The 18,783-nt window shown below is 38.4% G+C and overlaps 1 protein-coding gene across 1 annotated transcript in view; it reads right to left on the bottom strand.

The window, feature by feature from the left end:
- Window positions 1–18,783, bottom strand: part of PTPRD (protein tyrosine phosphatase receptor type D) — a 322,903-nt gene that overhangs the window by 25,561 nt on the left and 278,559 nt on the right. The gene's annotated exons all lie outside the window — the stretch shown is intronic.

Genomic DNA, 18,783 nt, shown 5'->3' with positions numbered 1-18,783 from the left:
GGGATGCAATGGTGAACTCCTATACACCATTTCTCATCTCATATCTCTAAGATTTGGATGTTACAGTCTGGGGAAGAAATTCAGTTTTTGCCCATGGAATTACATACTCACCACGTTTAAAAATCCAATTTTTTTCTTGAAGGTTCACTTTTTACTGGAATAACTTAAACATCATAAGTATTGGCCGAATTGAAAAAACTATTTTATTTTCACATAAGTGTGACAGGGAAAGTAGTCTGATGTGATATGCTTGTTTTATGAGGAGTCAGTGTAGCAAATGGAAAGAGCGTGAATTTTACAGATTAAAAATCTGGCTTTTCCAACTGCAAAATGTATGATATTTCATCATTTATTTATCCTCCCTCAGTTTTCTCATCTGTAAAATGTAAACCCATTCCTTAAGGTTCCTATAAGGCTATTGTTAGCAAAATGTCTTTTAACTAACAAATTCTTGATAAATGTTAATTTCCTTACTTCCTTTTCCTATGAATTAACGACCTAGAGTTGAATATTTGAATTCATTTAGCCTAATAGCAGAGGAGATATGCAGCCTTCCTGCTCCTACATGGTTTCTATTAAAGACTTACACTAGTGAATTTATGAAACTAATATTCCATCTTATTTCTGATTTCTATCCTCTGAGGGAAAAAAAAGTCATATACAACTGAACCAGATTTGAGACTTGGAAGGGACATTAGAGATTGATTAATCCGGTGGTTGTCAAAGTGCAGCCCCATGATCATCAGTATCATCTGGAAATTTGTTAGAAATGCAAATTACTTCCTTTACCTCAAGTAGCGATTATTGTTTGTTCCACCATTTGTTTCTTAATATGTGCATATGGATTAATTCATATTAATATGTGCATACAGATATCTGTATGCATTTTCTTATCTGATCTCCATTTACCAACCAATCCACCCAAATTTCCCTTTCCTCCAAAAAGCCCCAGTCTGTTGCTCACTGCACCAGGTCTGCTCTAGGCTAGGAGGCTATTCTCTAGGATATCTACGTTCTTTTGTGATGCCATGGTATTTATTCCAAAATAATCAGTTATTTTAGTTAAATAATTTAATTAAGAACATATTAAACTAATGAGATATGATTACAAAATAAGAGTTGTTTCTGTGAAAGCTAAGTTAAATGCTTTGGGAAGACTTACTAAAAGTGTTCCATTACTCCCTCAAAAATACAGTTGTGTTAGGCATTGGTAAGATAACTGTAAATAAATGGAAAATAATTTATACAAATCTAGGAGGATTCTAATACTTAAGTTGCTGCAAAGCCATTAAGTTCTTTGTCTATATTAAATACACTAAATGTACTAACCATATGTCATACTCAAAATTCTTAGTCTTAAATTTAAAAACTAATGAATTAATATAATATACAATTATATATTTGAAGGTAATATTAACTGAATACATACTTTCTTAGGCTTCTTTGCCTTAATGAAGCTTTCTCTAAATGACCAAGTCTTAACTGGATACATACATCAAGGTTTCTTCTGAACGGCCTTGATTGTTTCAGGTATGTTACATATAGGTTACTATGAGCTCTTTGAGGAAGATGCCACACTGTTCCCTCTCCATACTCAATAGCTTGAAGCTCTGCACAGTTTAGTTTTAATAGATATTTATTGATTATATTTATCTATACATTTTTTTTTTGCGGTACGCGGGCCTCTCACTGTTGTGGCCTCTCCCGTTGCGGAGGACAGGCTCCGGCCGCGCAGGCTCAGCGGCCATGGCTCACGGGCCCAGCCGTGGGATCTTCCCGGACCGGGGCACGAACCGTCTCCCCTGCATCGGCAGGCGGACTCTCAACCACTGCGCCACCAGGGAAGCCCTATCTATACATTTTATTTACTGATTTACTAGACAATTACTCTTAGTAGTTCATGGTCCTGTTTTATCACCATGAGGCAAATTATCTCATATGATAGCACTTCCTAGAGTATTTTGAGAAAATTCAAGGTGGCGGCGGGGGCGGGGGGGAAGAGTTCCATGTTTAAATAGGTTTCAGAAATTCCCTCTTGGAAGTTCACAATGGAAATGATATTTTATAGGGCTGAGAAACTCTGTTGTAAAACAATTTAACTTAGTTTAACCCTTACTTATTTGACTATAGAAAATGTCTTCCACATAACATCCAGTAACAACTCAGGGTTTAAAGTACATATACATTGATGGGGTATCCTGAATTTTCTGAGTGACTGGCCTTCTCATGTTCAAACCGTTAATTCTGTTTCCATAGACCCTGTTTATACTTCTTGTAGAACCCAGATTGGGTATGAAAATCATGTGTCAGATTACGTATGCCAATAATTGTTTGGGAACTGGTCAAATTCGGATTTGTAAAACTGCTATTTCTATTTCTCTTCTGTTTTCTTTTTTCTAAATCAGGTAGCTAATCATTTCTGAATCCAGCTCTACTTTCACAGATCGAAAGAAGTCAGCTTTAGTCAGGGGAGTATGAAGCATGGATGTTAAATAACAGTGGTAGGGCTTAGGATGGACTGAGCCTTAAAAAAAAATAACAGTTAATTTCAAAATAAAAGTGCTGAATTAAAAAAAAAAAGTCTGTAAGCCAAAATTTACTAAGGACAGTTTTGGGAACAAGCTCTTCCTAGAGGGACATGGTATCCATAGTCTAGAATCATTTTAAAACTTGATGCCATATGACTTTAGACTTAGAAAAGCAGTGTGGGTAACAGATTATAGTAGCATAAGAGATATAGTCCAGGAGTACTTAACCTGGAGCTGAGAAAGTGGTAATGAGTGCCTTTTACATTAAATATGTCCATGGAATTTGAACATTTGCCTGAGATAAGGCTGCTCAGGTTATTAAACCCTCAAACGTTGAATAGCAGTTATGTAATGAGTTTCTTTTGAAAAACAGAAAGTGAACTGCCATTTAATAAACACTGCCTGAAATGTTGATAACTGAAGCTGGGTGATAGGTGCTTGGGGGTTCATTATACATTCTCTCTACTCTGTGGGTTTGTTGGAAATGTCCAAACTAAAAAAGAGTAGGGGGGGCTTCCTTGGTGGCGCAGTGGTTGAGAGTCTGCCTGCCGATGCAGGGGACACGGGTTCGTGCTCCGGTCCGGGAAGATCCCACATGCTGTGGAGCGGCTGCGCCCGTGAGGCATGGCCGCTGAGCCTGCGCGTCCGGAGCTTGTGCTCCGCAACGGGAGAGGCCGCAACAGTGAGAGGCCCGCGTACCGCAAAAAAAAAAAAAAAAAAAAAAAAAAAGAGTAGGAAAAATGGCCTCTTTTTAATCCCCCTAATATAAAGTTTTTTCCAAATGTAGGGTCCCTAAGGGTAAGAAGTAACAAAGAAGAAGTTGTTTATAACCATTAACCTAGTTCTAATAGCGAAAATTCGACCTAAGTTTTTATGTCACAGTCAAACTGTGATGTGATGCAGCTTTAAAAAGACACGTGGAACTAAGTGATAATTCCAGAAGTGCTACTTGATAAAATTATCCGTATGGAAACATAGACTGAAAATCCAGCAAAAGGTATGATGACCACCTTAGGAATTGTTGTACCTCTGTACCTTATGTATGCCACAAAGATTCATTCTAAAAAAGACATCCATGCAGAATTATTATCTCAGATTTTTAGAACTGTGTTTATTCCTAAGCCTTTAGGAAATATAAACACGACAACAAAGGCATATATAATGTACTGGACTCTTGTAACTCTTGTAACTGGACTACATTCACAGAGTTTCTTCCTGAATTCTGAAAAGGTGTTGCTAAGCTTGTGGCTTTACTATTGTACCCTACAAACCAGTAAGTTTGAGTTTAATTGAACCAAGACAACAAGTGAATTTCAGGCTGTAATACATCAGAGAAAATAGTCTGAAGCCAGGTCAATCATTTCCAGACACACAAAGGAGGGATGAAATGTTAACCATAGGTTATAAAGAATTTTTGTGGTTTGCAACATCATCAAATGTAAGTGGTGAGCAAAAGTCCAGACTTAGAAAAGCTCTCTGCCCAATTGATTAGAATTGGAGTTGGGTGTAGTTTGACAAAGGAAGGCTTTAAATTTTTTATTTGTATTTTTAACCTTCTGACCCCCTTCATCCATTTCCCTAACTTCCACCCCCCTTCTGGCTATCACCAATCTGTTCTCTGTATCTGTGAGCTTGCAGTGTTTTGTTTTTGTTTTCATTTTTGGTTTCCACATATAAGAGAGATCGTATGGAATTTGTTTTTCTCTAGAATGATTGATCACCTGTGAACCCAAGTTGGGACTGAATTTGAAGGTAGTCAGAGAAAATTTCTTATTATGCTTTCCATAAAAACCACAAAATTCCTAACCATCACCATCATCATCATCATCGCCGTGAGTAAATAAGCATTTAATCTACCAAATTTTATGCAGTTTTCCCTTGTAGAGAAGATGCCTTTAGCAAATGACCAGATTGTACTCTACTTTCCTAGAGAAATAGAAACTCAGGTAAGTGATTTGTATGGGCTCTCATAGTCTTAGGGCAGTAGAATATCTCTTAGTTTTCTATGTATGCAATTTCCATTTCTTAGCCTGAAAGCTAAATATGCGGTGAAAGTCATAGAATTCTGGTTTTTCTTAATAACACACACTTAGAAGGAAAGCATTAAGATCCAGGAAAGCATTAAGATTCATTTATTACTTTGCACTTTTACATTCCCTACTATGTATGCACTACTTTAGGAAGAGTTTGACTTTTACTGGGGTTCTAGCACGTGTATGAAACATGCCTCATATTTTGAGATGATTTATGGTCCTCTTTTGTCCGCATTAAAATCTGACAACCCTGGCTCTTGATAAAATTTAGAGGCTTACCGTTGTGACCTACTGAGGTTGCATCTTTTGTATATCTACATTCTATATTCATTTACAATATTCAACCTGAACTTCAAGGATAGTGTAATCAAAATCCTAGCATCCTCAAATAATCTGTCTTCAGGCAACAGGTAGGACAACAGCCCTATCTCAGTAGCAAGAGGGGGCTCTGCCCACTTAGTCCTGTTCTTTATGGACAGAGACCACAGCAGTGAGGTCAAAACTTACAGATAGAAAAAGGCACTCCAACCCACATCTCTTATATACAAATCTGGGGGTAGTTACGGATTCAAGTGGAAAAAACAAATCAGAAAATAAAAAACCAGGAGACAATGGCAAAAAGTCAGGTAGCAGTTCTGGAAGAAATTAAATGGCCTTTTCTTCTCCTTTCTTACTTATTTCATAGATTGACAAAAGAACCTGTATTTTGGGTTACATTTGGGGGGGTTGTTCTTCTTATCCCGTTCTGTGAAGGAAATGCATATTGTACCTAACCAGGCTGATGAGAGCACAGCAGTGAGAAATATAGAGGAGACCAACAGGGGCTTTGTAGGCTCGTCAGTTTCATATTTGGGCTGAAAGAAAGTTTTGATAGGATAGTATGGGGTGGGTGTCCAGTGACATAGAGTCTTAAGACTATCCTCCTACCCCCAACCAGGTATGTCCTATGTCCAAAAAGAACCTTTTTGTTAGCTTAATTTATTATCATTTAGTTTGTCTGCAGCACAGAGATCATTTATCCATGCAGGCTTTTCTTTCAAAAGGGATTCTCTTCTGATTTTGGTGTCACTTCATACGTTTCTGCAACGAGAAATTCTCTCAGCAGCTGTACTTACTTTAGAAATGCAAATGTACCTTGCTAATGCTACTTGTCAAGTAAAGGGTTTAAAAATACTTGCTAAACATTTGTTTATTTACATGAAAGATTTCAGAGTTTTGCACAGTTAGATTTTGGGCACAAAGCAAACCCTGTGAGTGTGTGAAGGAAACACAAGTGATCCCAGCAGATGGCATGGTCCGAGGCGAAGGGTTTGCAAGTGCAGTAAACAGCACAGATCCAAGTTGAGAAGCCTGAATGGCTATAATTGTAACACATCTACAGTAGAAGGAAGAAGGTCATTTACATTATGTTAAGAAACATAAGGGCAGATTCTTATCTTATGTAAGTGTATTACACAAAATGGGGATTTGGCACATGGGCTGCTATCGGACAATATAACACACACAGTTTTTATTTCGGTTCCAGCAGAAAAACAATATTGACAAATTTCTCTCTCTCTCTCTGCTTCCTACTTTAATTCAATAGAAGAGGTAACAATAGCATCTGCTGTACTTGGCTGGAGCCTGGAATGAGGAAACTGTAGATGATAAGCCTCCCAGGCATATGGCCACTATAAAAGCTCACGCTACTGCCATGGCACAGCCAGGCTACAGCTCCCATGGGAGCAGCACATACACAAAGCAGCCACTGCGAACCAGAGAAGGGCTGCCAAGACAGCATGTAAAGTCGTTTTTAGTGGCCTGAAGTGATTTCCACCATTATGGCTCCAGGCATCACTGCAAAGCAGGATGAGTTTCTCTCTGACATTCTCTCCTGCTCTCTCTTGGCCTTGCTCTACCATTTTCTGCTGCCCTGGCCTTACTGACCATCTGGGTGCCCAGCACATTCAGAGTACTCCCCAGCTATGCACTAGCCCTTTTGTCAATCAGTCATAATCGTAAAGATCTGTGATACTTAATTGGCTCTAATGCATCAAAGTTATCTGCTCTGATCATCTTGGTTCCAACCATAGTGCCTCCTGCCATTATACAGGTGATTATTTTCCTAATTTAGCTAGAAAATGTTAGGGACTCCTTAATCAAACTAATCTGAACACAATTAAAAGGACTATAATACACTGCGAAACATATTGGACCAGCAGTCAGTAGACTTGAATCCAGCAAGAGTCTATGGGAAAGTTGTCAACTTTCCTGGTCCTCATTTTATTTTCCTATCTCTGAAATTAAAGAGGAGTGGCAAGGGAAGGGAAGGGGGTGGGAAGGGATAGCGCGGAGAGGATGCAGAGAGAGAAACGGAGGGAGAGTGTCTGGGAGGCTTGAAATGTCCTTTCCAGGTCTATGATTCACTGTGAGTAAATCATGCTCCCTTAGTTTTTGAGTTTAAGAAGAAGCCTATTAAAACCCTAATAAATCCTAAATTACAGGAAGATGTAAAGGAAATATTTCTGAGACAGGATGGAATGGGAGTAAAGAGTATGAGTTTCTCCCACCACACAAGCTAAAAAAAATACTATTTCATATATTTTAAAAAAAACACAACAACTGTATTTTGGGATATACTTGGGGGGCGCTTTGCTCATCTCATCCAGCCTCAGGAGGGAAATCCACAGTGGACTTAGCCAAGCTGATGAGAGGTAAGAGGAGGGAGAAGAGCTCCATCAGTCAAGTAAATAATGTTCAGCAACATGGAACTCAGTGGTGGAATAAATGAGGTCACACATTATTTGCTACTTCTCTCATCAAGAAGTAGAGTCTTGCTTCATCAAGAAACAAGGGCCACTCCTTGAATCTAAGCTGGCCCCTGCCTTGCTCTGGGCAAAAGAATGTGGTGGAAGGGATGATATGTGACTTCCAAGCCTTGGCCTCAAAAGGCCTCAGAAGCTTCTCCTTTGATTCCCAGAATCCTGAGACCAGCAGACCAGGATGAACGGCTGTGGGGCCAGAGAGGCCCCATTTTCTCAGCGCTTCTAGCTGACTGTAAAGGAGAGCTCAGGAGATAACAGCAGACAACCCCTGCCCAGCCCCAAGTGGACCCACAGAATAGTAAGAAATAACAGGCTGTGGTAGTTTTAAGCCTCTAAGTTTGGGCTGATACTTGTAAGCAGTGATGGTTAAGTGATAGATATACCCTCCATTTCAGAAAGGATGCTGGCTCCTATGACACACAGATGTATCAGAAACAGAAATATGATTCCAATTTAAAAAAAAAAAAAAAAAGGATGCAATGCTCAAAACCAACCCAAACTGAAAAAAAAGAATAGAGAAAATACTTTCTTGTAATAATCGTAATTCTCATAATCCTTGCCTTTCAAATACCAAAAAGAATTCGAACAAGTAACTCTTTAGCCTTTATCATTAAAATGAAAGAGCCGCAGTTAATCATGGCCCATTTCATCTAGGTCATCTTTTTTACCTGCTTAGATATATACCATAGACACTACAAGCTCCACTTCGGCCAGTGAAAGTCTCAACTGCTGACCCTCTCTCAATGGAATGAAAGATAGAGAATGATTTTTTTTTGGAGGGGGGAAAGTGGTAGAAGTATAGAGGGAGGTGAGATGGGAAGAGAGAGGCTGCTCAGGCCCCTTGCAAAAAGGTATAGAAAAATATAAGTGAAAAGTGTTTACTTCACAAAAAACTTATCTTCAATAAAACCTGTGATTTAAAAACACAGTGTGCTGGGCTTCCCTGGTGGCGCAGTGGTTGAGAGTCCGCCTGCCGATGCAGGGGACACGGGTTCGTGCCCTGGTCCGGGAAGATCCCACATGCCGTGGAGCGGCTGCGCCCGTGAGCCATGGCCGCTGAGCCTGCGTGTCTGGAGCCTGAGCTCCGCAAGGGGAGAGGCCACAACAGTGAGAGGCCCGCGTACCGCAAAAAAAAAAAAAAAAACAAATCCACAGTGTGCTATCCCAGGAATATCTATCCCCAAAAATCAAAGAGCAAGGGATTTCAGGACATGCAAGCTGGGGCAGGGGGTCAGACATTATGACTCACTTTTCTTCTATCCATCTAATCTTTTATTTTGGCCTCCAGTAGATATTGAAAAAGGGGCCAGCCACTGAGTCATCTGACACTTAGGGGCATTCCGAGAGCTTATTGTTTTGAACTGCCAGAATGCAGGACGTTCATACCAAGTATGGACACGAAGCAATGTGACTGATATCCTGGCAAAAACGGTCAGCATTGATCAAGCCCAAAGAGCATGGCTTTTAAAAGTAGCCACCTTTGGAGGCTGAAGATTTACTGCAGCAGTGCTGCCATGGTGCAAAAGTACTTTTGGACCTCCTTTTTGGCAGCAGAGTTAAAAGCCTATCGCCTGTTCTTTTGAATTTCCTAATGGTGGCGAATTTTTGTCCTTGGAGGTGGATTTTTTTTTTTTTTTAATTGAAATATAGTTTATTTACAATGTTGTGTTAGTTTCAGGTGTACAGCAAAGTGATTCAGTTATCCATATACATCTATTCATTCTTTTTCAGATTCTTTTCTCATATAGGTTATCAGAGAATGTTAAGTAGAGTTCCCTGTGCTACACAGCAGCTCCTTGTTGGTTATCTATCTTATATATAGTAGTGTGTACACATTAATCCCAAACTCCTAATTTATCCCTCCCCCACGTTTCCCCTTTGGTAACCATACGTTTGTTTTCGATATCTGTAAATTTGTTTCTGTTTTATAAATAAGTTAATTTGTATCATTTTTTAAAAATTAGATTCCACATATGAGTGATATCATATACTTGTCTTTCTCTTGCCTGACTTACTTCACTTACTATGATAATCTCTAGGTTCATCCATGTTGCTGCAAATGGCATTATTTCATTCTTTTTTATAGCTGAGTAATATTCCATTGTATATTACACATCTTCTTTATCCATTCGTCTGTCAATGGACATTTAGGCTGCTTCCATGTCTTGGCTATAGTAAATAGTGCTGCAGTAAACATTGGAGTGCATGTATTTTTTTCAGATTATGGTTTTCTCCAGGTATGTGCCCAGGAGTGGGATTGTTGGGTCATATGGTAGTTCTGTTTTTAGTTTTTTAAGGAATCTCCATACTGTTTTCCATAGTGGCTGTATCAATTTACATTCCCACCAACAGTGCAGGAGGGTTCCCTTTTCTCCACACCCTCTCCAGCATTTATTGTTTGCAGACGTTTTGATGATGGCCATTCTGACCCCTGTGAGGTGATAGCACACTGTAGTTTTGATTTGCATTTCTCTGATAATTACTGATGTTGGAATTGTTTATTTTTTAAGTACCAAGAGACATCTAGAGCCAAGTCTTTGGTTTGTATGGTAGATGATCAAGGTAGGGAATATTTTGGGTGATTTTTTAAGTAATGAGCTTAGTTCCCTATATGAGTTAAAAAGTGATTCTTAATGTAAGTCTCAGAGAGAAGTTTTCCTAATGCTTATAATAAGAGAGCCATTCAAAGAAGGTTTTTCAAGCTTTAAAGCTTTGAGGTGGGCTATCACTTGGATACATACATTCTGCTACAATCAAAAATCAGTTTCATTGCCATATAGCAGTGGTTCTCAACTAGGGGTGACTTTGCCCCCGAGGGGACATTCAGCAATGACTGAAGACATTTTTGATTGTCATAGCTGTTGGGAGGGTGCTATTGATATCTGGTGAACAGAGGCCAGGGATTCTGCTAAACCCCCTACAATGCACAGGACAGTCCCTCAAAACAAAAGTTTCATGACTCAAATGTCAACAGTGCTGAGGTTGAGAAAACTGGTCTTACAGTCACAATCCGTTCTAATAAGAATTTTTTTTTTCAGTTCAATTAAATAATTATTACGGTACTTATGCATTTTTAAAGTGTTAAATATTCTAGTTGCTACTCACTTTCTAGGTTAATGCACACACATGCATTCATTTTCTATTCTTCTAGATCACAAATTACATAGAAGTCAAGCTCACATTTCTTCTTTGTTGTTTGATAGTATTCTTTGTTGTTTTCCAATAATAAAGCCAATTTAAACAACCACCTATTTTATGTGAGGTAAAACACATAATGTGTTTTAATGATAATAAAAACATCAAAAAATATAAACATTTATTGACTTCCATGTGGCTGATAGCTGGCTAATTATCATGTAGACATATCTTATTTAATCTCTATAAACAATACTACAAAGGACATACTACTATTATCCGCACTTTACTGAACAGAGGTCAAGGCTTAGGAAGGTTAATTAACTTGCCCAAGGTCAGAGATGTAGTAAATGGCGCAGCTGAGATTTGAACTCTAGAAAGCTGATTTCAAGTGCCCAGTTTTAACAGCCTTCACCACCACCATGCACTGCTGCCCCCAAAGGGGCTTTCAGGTCTGCTAAAGCCAGCTCTGTTATTGGCTGAGGACAGGTCTGCTCTCATGTGTATAACATAAACTGAGCAAAATAGAGAATGGCAGTTAAGGTAAGAGGAGAAGACCTTGAATCATAAAACATGGGTTCTCACCCCTTGAATCATAAAATTAGTTAAAAATGTGGTCTACAGCAAGTCACTATAGCAAATTGAGACTTTTCAGTCTCAATTTCCTTATCTGTATAGTGAGGATGGTAATAATGCAACCTACCATTCTGCTTATAAGGATTAGATCCAATAAATGGTGGGAAGATGCTCTTAAATTGTCACATTCCTACACAAAAGTGATTTGGTTGTTCTTCTTGGGGATGGAATGAGAATGGTAAGGTGATAGTTTCTGAGTTGCCCTGGAAGGGATTTCTCATAGTATAGATCTAATATATGACTTTGAAGTTAGTTTCTCATAATACTGGTCTCACCTCTCCTCTACTGTCTTTATAATGCTTTTTTCCAAACAAATTTTCCATTTCACCAGACAGCCCCCCAAACTCCTTCAGTGTGTGTTTTAAATTTTACATCTATGGGGGCCACTGTGTAATTTCTTTTAATGTTTTCTTTTTTTTTTTTTTTTTTTTGTGGTACGTGGGCCTCTCACTGTTGTGGCCTCTCCCATTGCGGAGCACAGGCTCCGGACGCGCAGGCTCAGCAGCCATGGCTCACGGGCCCAGCCGCTCTGCGGCATGTGGGATCCTCCTGGACCGGGGCACGAACTGCGTCCCCTGCATTGGCAGGCAGACTCTGAACCACTGCGCCACCAGAGAAGCCCCTAATGTTTTTTTTTGAGTCAAATATTTTTAACCCATTTTAGTGGAGGTAAGGCATTTTTCTCTTATAGGATTCTGCCATCAGAATGTTGAAGATTTGGCCTCCTGTTTTGTATCACCATGTTGTTTCATAAACTAAAAATTTGCTTTTTTATGCAGAGTTATTGATATGTAAGAACAGGACTGGGCATAATAGTTTCCACAAGGTATAATCATTTCTCCTCTCCTCTCCTTAAAATATTTCCATAAATAAGGACATAATTTTTATATTCCATCCATTTTCTTATCCAGAGATCTTGGTACTTTAAATAATCCAGTCTTTCATCTGTGGAAGGCCAGCTTCTCTTATTACTTAGACATGAAAACGAATCCCAGGTTTAAGGAAAATATGGGTCTATGGTTCACACTTGTCAGCATCTCAAAACTATCACATGCTTTGGCAATACTTATGGTCTTTGATCTAAAGAGATATTTGAATGGAACATTGGGAAGAATAAAGGATGGAATTTAGAATGAATGGTTAAAAATGCATTAAACAATTTTCCACAGCACTCTTAGCTCCCTTGGATCACAGGTCTTTTATTTTTATGCTCATGTGCAATGCTTTCCAAAATCGCTTGACCTTGAAAAGGCCATTTTTGTCCATATTGGGCTGGAATTAGGAGTAAGTGGTTATGCTATGAATATGATCTAAGTAGTTTCTTGGTTCTGCTTTCACCTATAAAGTCAAAAAATATTATGAAGATTAGATCTTGGGAATCTTTCCAACCCCAAATTGTCATTTGATTTTTACCGGGTCACCCTGAGTGGCCCATTGATGCTTCTAGGACATTATCTACTTCTGGCCCACAGTTCCTGTTCCTTTCAGTTTTGAAGACTGGTTTGATTCTATGATGTAAAATATTTAAATTACCCTCAGAAGATCTATTTCACTCCCCTTGGGATTGTTTCATTTAAAAGACAGATGCAGGGCTTCCCCGGTGGCGCAGTGGTTGGGAGTCCGCCTGCCGATGCAGGGGACACGGGTTTTTGTGCCCTGGTCCGGGAAGATCCCACATGCCGCGGAACGGCTGGGCCCATGAGCCATAGCCGCTGAGCCTGTGTGTCTGGAGCCTGTGCTCCACAATGGGAGAGGCCGCAACAGTGAGAGGCCCGTGTACCACAAAAAAAACAAAAAAAAAAAACCAAAAAACAGACAGATGCAGGGGTAGAGGGTCTTGATCTATCCTTCTTTCACATTTATTCATAAATGAATACATTTCACCTATGAAGAAGGTATATTCCCCTGGTCCTAAAAGGGGTTAATGTGACTCGCAGTTAGTATCATGAGTCAAGGCTTTATAATTGACTCAATGAAATTATAGCTTCAGCCCAATTTATTCACTCCTAACAAGAAGCAACTACTTAGCAAATTGCTTGCTGTATCCCTTTGGTACTAGCAGAATATAAACCACCACTTCTAAAAACAAACAAACAAACAAAAGAAGACACACACACAAAGAATAAGGCTCAAAAAGGAAAAAAAAAAAGAAACAAAGTGTCTTTATTTTCTAAGAGAAAGATTGAAATAATATGGGGAAGTGTAAAGTATAACGTCTGTGAAAATAGCCTGAAACTTCTCTCCCTTAGTCTCTTTCAAGACCAAATTTTATAAATAAGGAGAAAAAATATTGCATGTCTCTGGCATTGAGTAGATATTTGTAAAGAGATAATGGCAAATATCCGCCTGACAACCATGTGGTCAACACATATGTTGTAAGACGTTATGCGTAAGGAACTGAGGTACTTTCTGCAACAAAAAGAGTCTGAACTGGATATGATGGTGGGTAAGCAGGTCACGGACTTTGAAATAAGTCCTCAATTTATGAGCTGCTTGACCTTGAGCAAATCACCTATGACCTCCCTGTGCTTCAATGTGCTTTACGAGTAAAATATATTGATTTGTGGATTAAATGAGTGAACACTTAAGTGCTTAGTGTTGCTTAGAAAACAGTAATGGCTCAGTAATTGGTAGCTGTTGTGATTATGTTAAAATGACTGAGTGGTAGAAGAGACTCACTTGCTGGCAATCATCTTTGATATAGAAAGAGTGAAATAAAGGCTAGAATATGCACTGTGAGGTGGAGTCCGAAAGGAAGGAGTGGCTCTGCTGACCAAGTCATCAGGGTAAGTCTAAAAGTGAAAGGCCCTCCACGTGGCTGGCCAGAGGAGAAGCTGAGGACCATCACGTGATGTATGAACTGGAGAATTTACTTGATCCATACGGCCAGGCAGCCTGGGGCACATAATTGCTTTGGCACCGCTAATGGCAAGAGTTCAGACAATTAAGTTGACTTTTCTTGGCCTGTGTTTTTTTTGTATGTGTGCAATGGGAGAATAAGGTTCCTACCTCTGTAGATGCTTGGGGGAAAATGCAATAACACACATAAAACACTTAGAGGAGGGCCTCTCCAGTTAGAGGAAAGATTACTTGATGTCGATTACGGGTTCAATATCCTTAACTATTGTTCTGACACAAAAGCAGAGAGCTATGTCTATATTTAATCATGGAATGAAGGGCATGTGGGAAAGGACATAAAATGTACAGTAGTAGAAAAAGGGATTCAGAAACAGGTATTAGAAAGATAAAGGCAATTTAAAATCATTAAGTTGTAAAAAAAAATTACTCCAACATTAAGGAGACAAAAATATAGTCTCCTATTAAAAAACTCAAAGACCAAAACCAGTCCAGCCTTGAAATTATCATACTGTTTCTGTAAAAAGATTCCTGAAACGCCATATGGAATTTAACTTCAGCAAGCAACTATTGAGCACCTACTACAATGTAAGAGCTGAGATACAATTGTGCATAATCTATAGCCCACGCCCTCTACGACTGCAAGGCATACGTGATCTGCACACAGACAGCCGAATAGGCTAAGTGTAAAACTATTTGATGAGAGCTGAGAGGATAGAAGGTTCAGTTCTTCCTGTGGGAAGAGGAATGGGGAATGAGCTTAAAAATTTTCTCCAGGGTTTCGACTCAAACGTCTACAAGATGCAGCAATTCCTATAAACAGATGAGCTGAGTTGTGTGTAAAATAAATATATATATAGAGAGAGTGGGGAGGGCTTGGAAAACTGGATAGTGCATGGCAGCTTAAAGGCATTCAAGTTCGAAGTTAAAAAAAAAATTACCATGTATATTAACAAAATCATCTGAGGCCAGTCTGCAGCATTTGCAATACACATAGGGAGTACTATTTAAGTTAGATTATGAATCAGGGTTGCACATCATCAGGTAGAAAAGGGAAATAGGTGAAATTCTAGAGTGGATAAACATCATTTGCCGAGAGCCAGAGATGAAAGTACTTGGAATGTATACCTAGTGGGAGGTGGCTGAGAGAGTGAGCAGTGAGGCATGAAGGGCGAGATCAGCCTTGATGATAAATGGCCGTGAATGTAATGCTAAATTCAGTCTTTATCTTGAAGGCCTTAAGAACCACAGCATTAATTTCTATGTATCCTCAACAGCATCATTTTAAGAGTTCAGTGGTTTCTCAGGTCTTTCTGAGAACAGATTTATTATTATAAAAGATTCTAACCCATAGCTTTAACATGTTCTCTGTCACTGTAAAATAGCTGATGGCATTTCCATGATGGAAAATATCTAAATTTAAAAAATCTATTCAATTAAATATTTGGATATTTATAAACATTTAGTTATTCATAGGATGGATGGCTCATGTCATATAGATAATATCCAAGTTCATGTTGAATTTTTCTCCCTAGAGTTAGAAATACAAATGTATCTTTGAAAACTCACTCAATAATTAATATATGAATAATTTAACATTCTTGCATACTTCTATATAGAAAGCCCTGTCCTAAGTGCTTTATGTGTATCATTTCATTTAATCTTCATCAAATTCTTATTGCTATGAGTAGTGTTACCCCATTTTACAGGTGAAGAAACAGAGGCTAACAGATAGGAAATAACTTGCCCAGAGGCACACAGACAATAAGCGAACAAACCAGAGTTTTACCCAGGCAGTCTATCACTCCAGAGTGTGCACTCTTAAAGTTGAGATTACATGTTCTGTATGAAGTGACTGATGGCTAGAGTTGGTCTTTTCTCCTATGTCTGTTGAACCAGACATTCCCTCTTTTAGGAATGTGGTAGACTCCATCCTTCTCCTTGACCTTCCAAGGTCTTGTCTCTGCTTGTTGCACTAGTCTATTCTCATAACTCTTTTTTATTATTGATTGTTAGAATTTATTTTATTCATAATGGCTTTTTAGTCCTGTCACGTTTATTACTTAAGACAAAGCTATTGGAGGAAAACGAATCTTCTCTTTTTCCAGTCCCATCCTCTTTTTTTGTCTACCACCAGACTTCTTTGAGAAACTCTTCCTTTGTCACAGGATCTGTTTGGCAGAAGGCTTAGACTTACTTTGACTTTACCACTACTTCTTCATTACAGAGAAAAAAAAATTCAAGTCCATCATGAGAGAAATCACAACAGTGTTTAAACTCCAGAGTATTTTCTGTGATTATCTGCAACATGATCATGGTAACTAATCAGGGTCCCTTTGTGACATGGCTAGTGTCACTTTCTGCACACTTTCCTTCCTGCTTAGAGATGATTTTTAAACCAGCATTTCTGGGATACCACAGGAGCAGTTGTTATCTCAAATGACTGTCCACTGCCACTCTGTCAGAAAAATTATGCTCTTGGGTTTTAACATACTGGTAACCAAGTCAGAGATTCGGGATGCTTTGGAAGTTCGCAGTGTGGATGCGGCCTCTCTCAAAGAGACCAAGATTTCTTATCAGACATGTGAGGTTACCTTTGGGTGAACACAGATCGTTTCCCAGAGCTCAGCTTATGCTGCATCTTTCCTTCACTGTTTCAAAGTGGCTAACAGATTTCTTCCACCAATATACCAACTCTTCTGTTGTTTGTTTCAATACTAGCTTCTCTGGAGCCTCAGGCACAGCACTTCCAAATGTCAGCAGCTATTAGCTCTCCACATTAATCTCTGTTTCTTTATTTCTCCTGAGTTGTCTGTATCTCTCAGAGGCGAGTCCAGGTGGCTTAACATAACATCGGGGTGTGTGTTGGGGGGGAGAGTATGTATTTTCTCAAAATAAGGCATTATAGCTATCTTACCTCTCCTACTTGCTTGCTAAATGTTTTGGAGCCCTCCAAGTACCTATCATAAAGCCTTATACCTTGCTTATGATCAACAGAGGGTAAACTGAATTTTTAAAATTATCATTCTATTTATTTTAGTTTTCCAGGGCCTCCACTTTCATTTATAGAAGTGGGAAGCACATTTGGAAAGAGGGAACGTACTATATTTCAAAATACAGTGCAAATATCATGACACTTCTTTTCAATGAAAACTTCCAAGTTAGGTTTCCCTAATTTTTGTTCCTATTATTATATATATATATATATATAAATAATGTATATGTGTTTGTATGTATGTACATAAACACACATACATCTGTGTGTATGCACGTATGCATCTGCGTGAATTGCATTTTTGCCGGTAGGCATATGAAGGCAACATTTCTTGAGTTAGGGCAAACTCTCCGTTTTCTCTCCTATGCCCAAACTCCATCTGAAACCATTTCATGTGTGAACTTCACAATCAAGTTGATTTTGTGCTGAGCAGGGGCACCATGTAACCAGGTTCAGTGGCTCTTTGAGGTCTGCAAAGACGTATAACAGAGTACACAGACTGCCTGCTGAAACCAACCAGAAATCTGATTTCATGATGCAAAAGTATTTGTTCAATTAATAATAATTTGCTCAAGTTAATAACAGTAATTTATACTGGTTCAGAATCATGCAGAAAACTGCAACATAGTGGCAGGTCCTCAAAGGCCCCTGTCCTGATTAAAGAGGAGCAAGAACTTGATTATAAGGTGAGGCTGACTGTACCTCCAACTTCTTAGCTATCTTACTTGAATCAAACCCTGTAGCCTCTCTTATGTTCTCTTCTCAACCTGACATATTGTTAAGAATGTCAAACACGGTAAAGCGTGGGGGAGTGCTTTGGAATTTGTAAAATACTCAATGAATATAAGGTAATGTTATTATTCGTTTTTGTTGGGGAAAAATGCTGGAAAAGAGAAATTAAACATTATCTTGCTTGGAATTTGCCAGGCCATTGTTTAACAATTACCCCTCTAGCATGGATTAGTCAGGTGAATTTTATTGCTTTTATTCTGATCCATCCATTGTCCCCAACTTTTTATAAAAATAGACCCTATTTCTAAGATCTACTACATTATGCTATAGTATAATATGGGATGTGAATGAAAGTTATACTATTAAGTAATGATAGAAGTGGTTTATGATAGATGCTTCCTTTCCTCTTTTATGTACTTCCAAACTATAAATTTACTTACCTGTGCAAGAAGCCGTGTTCTCTCATATTTGAATTACTTAGGTTACAAAAAAGTCTTATGAAGTTACATGAACCGTAATTTATATAGCAATAAACAGAATCTGACTAGATATCTTTAATAATCTGTTAGTAATGATACTTGAGAGGAATCCAGGAAATTACAAGAAATCAGTTTAGTATTAAAAATGTATGAACACTTACATATAGTAGAATCTGAGCGATGATATAGAGAATGTTAGAATTAAAAGTACAAAATGATAAATTATACATTTCAAGAGAAATATGGGTTCATTACCTCCAAGTACATAAAATAAATTCTTCCGAACTATAGATCTTCATATATATTTTATTAAATAAAATTTTAAAGCTCAAAATAGTATATTTTCCATATGTGACCTGAGAATACTAATATGCAGTAAGAAACTGTCTCTCTAAGCTTTTGTATGTTTACAATATTATCAATATTTTGTTCGGCACTTTTTCCCTATAAATAGTAAAAAGGTTGTATCAGCCCAGCCCTCAAGAGCCTGTCAAACAATTCATACATATATTATGTTTTGAAAGAATATATTTAGTTTTGCTCTAAAGAGAAAATACCATGGATCATAGTTGCCTTTATCTCCCA

The sequence above is a fragment of the Phocoena phocoena genome, chromosome 6, assembly GCF_963924675.1.
Source record: "Phocoena phocoena chromosome 6, mPhoPho1.1, whole genome shotgun sequence".
NCBI classification, from domain to species: Eukaryota; Metazoa; Chordata; class Mammalia; order Artiodactyla; family Phocoenidae; genus Phocoena; species Phocoena phocoena.
This window is presented reverse-complemented; position numbering and strand designations above follow the sequence as displayed.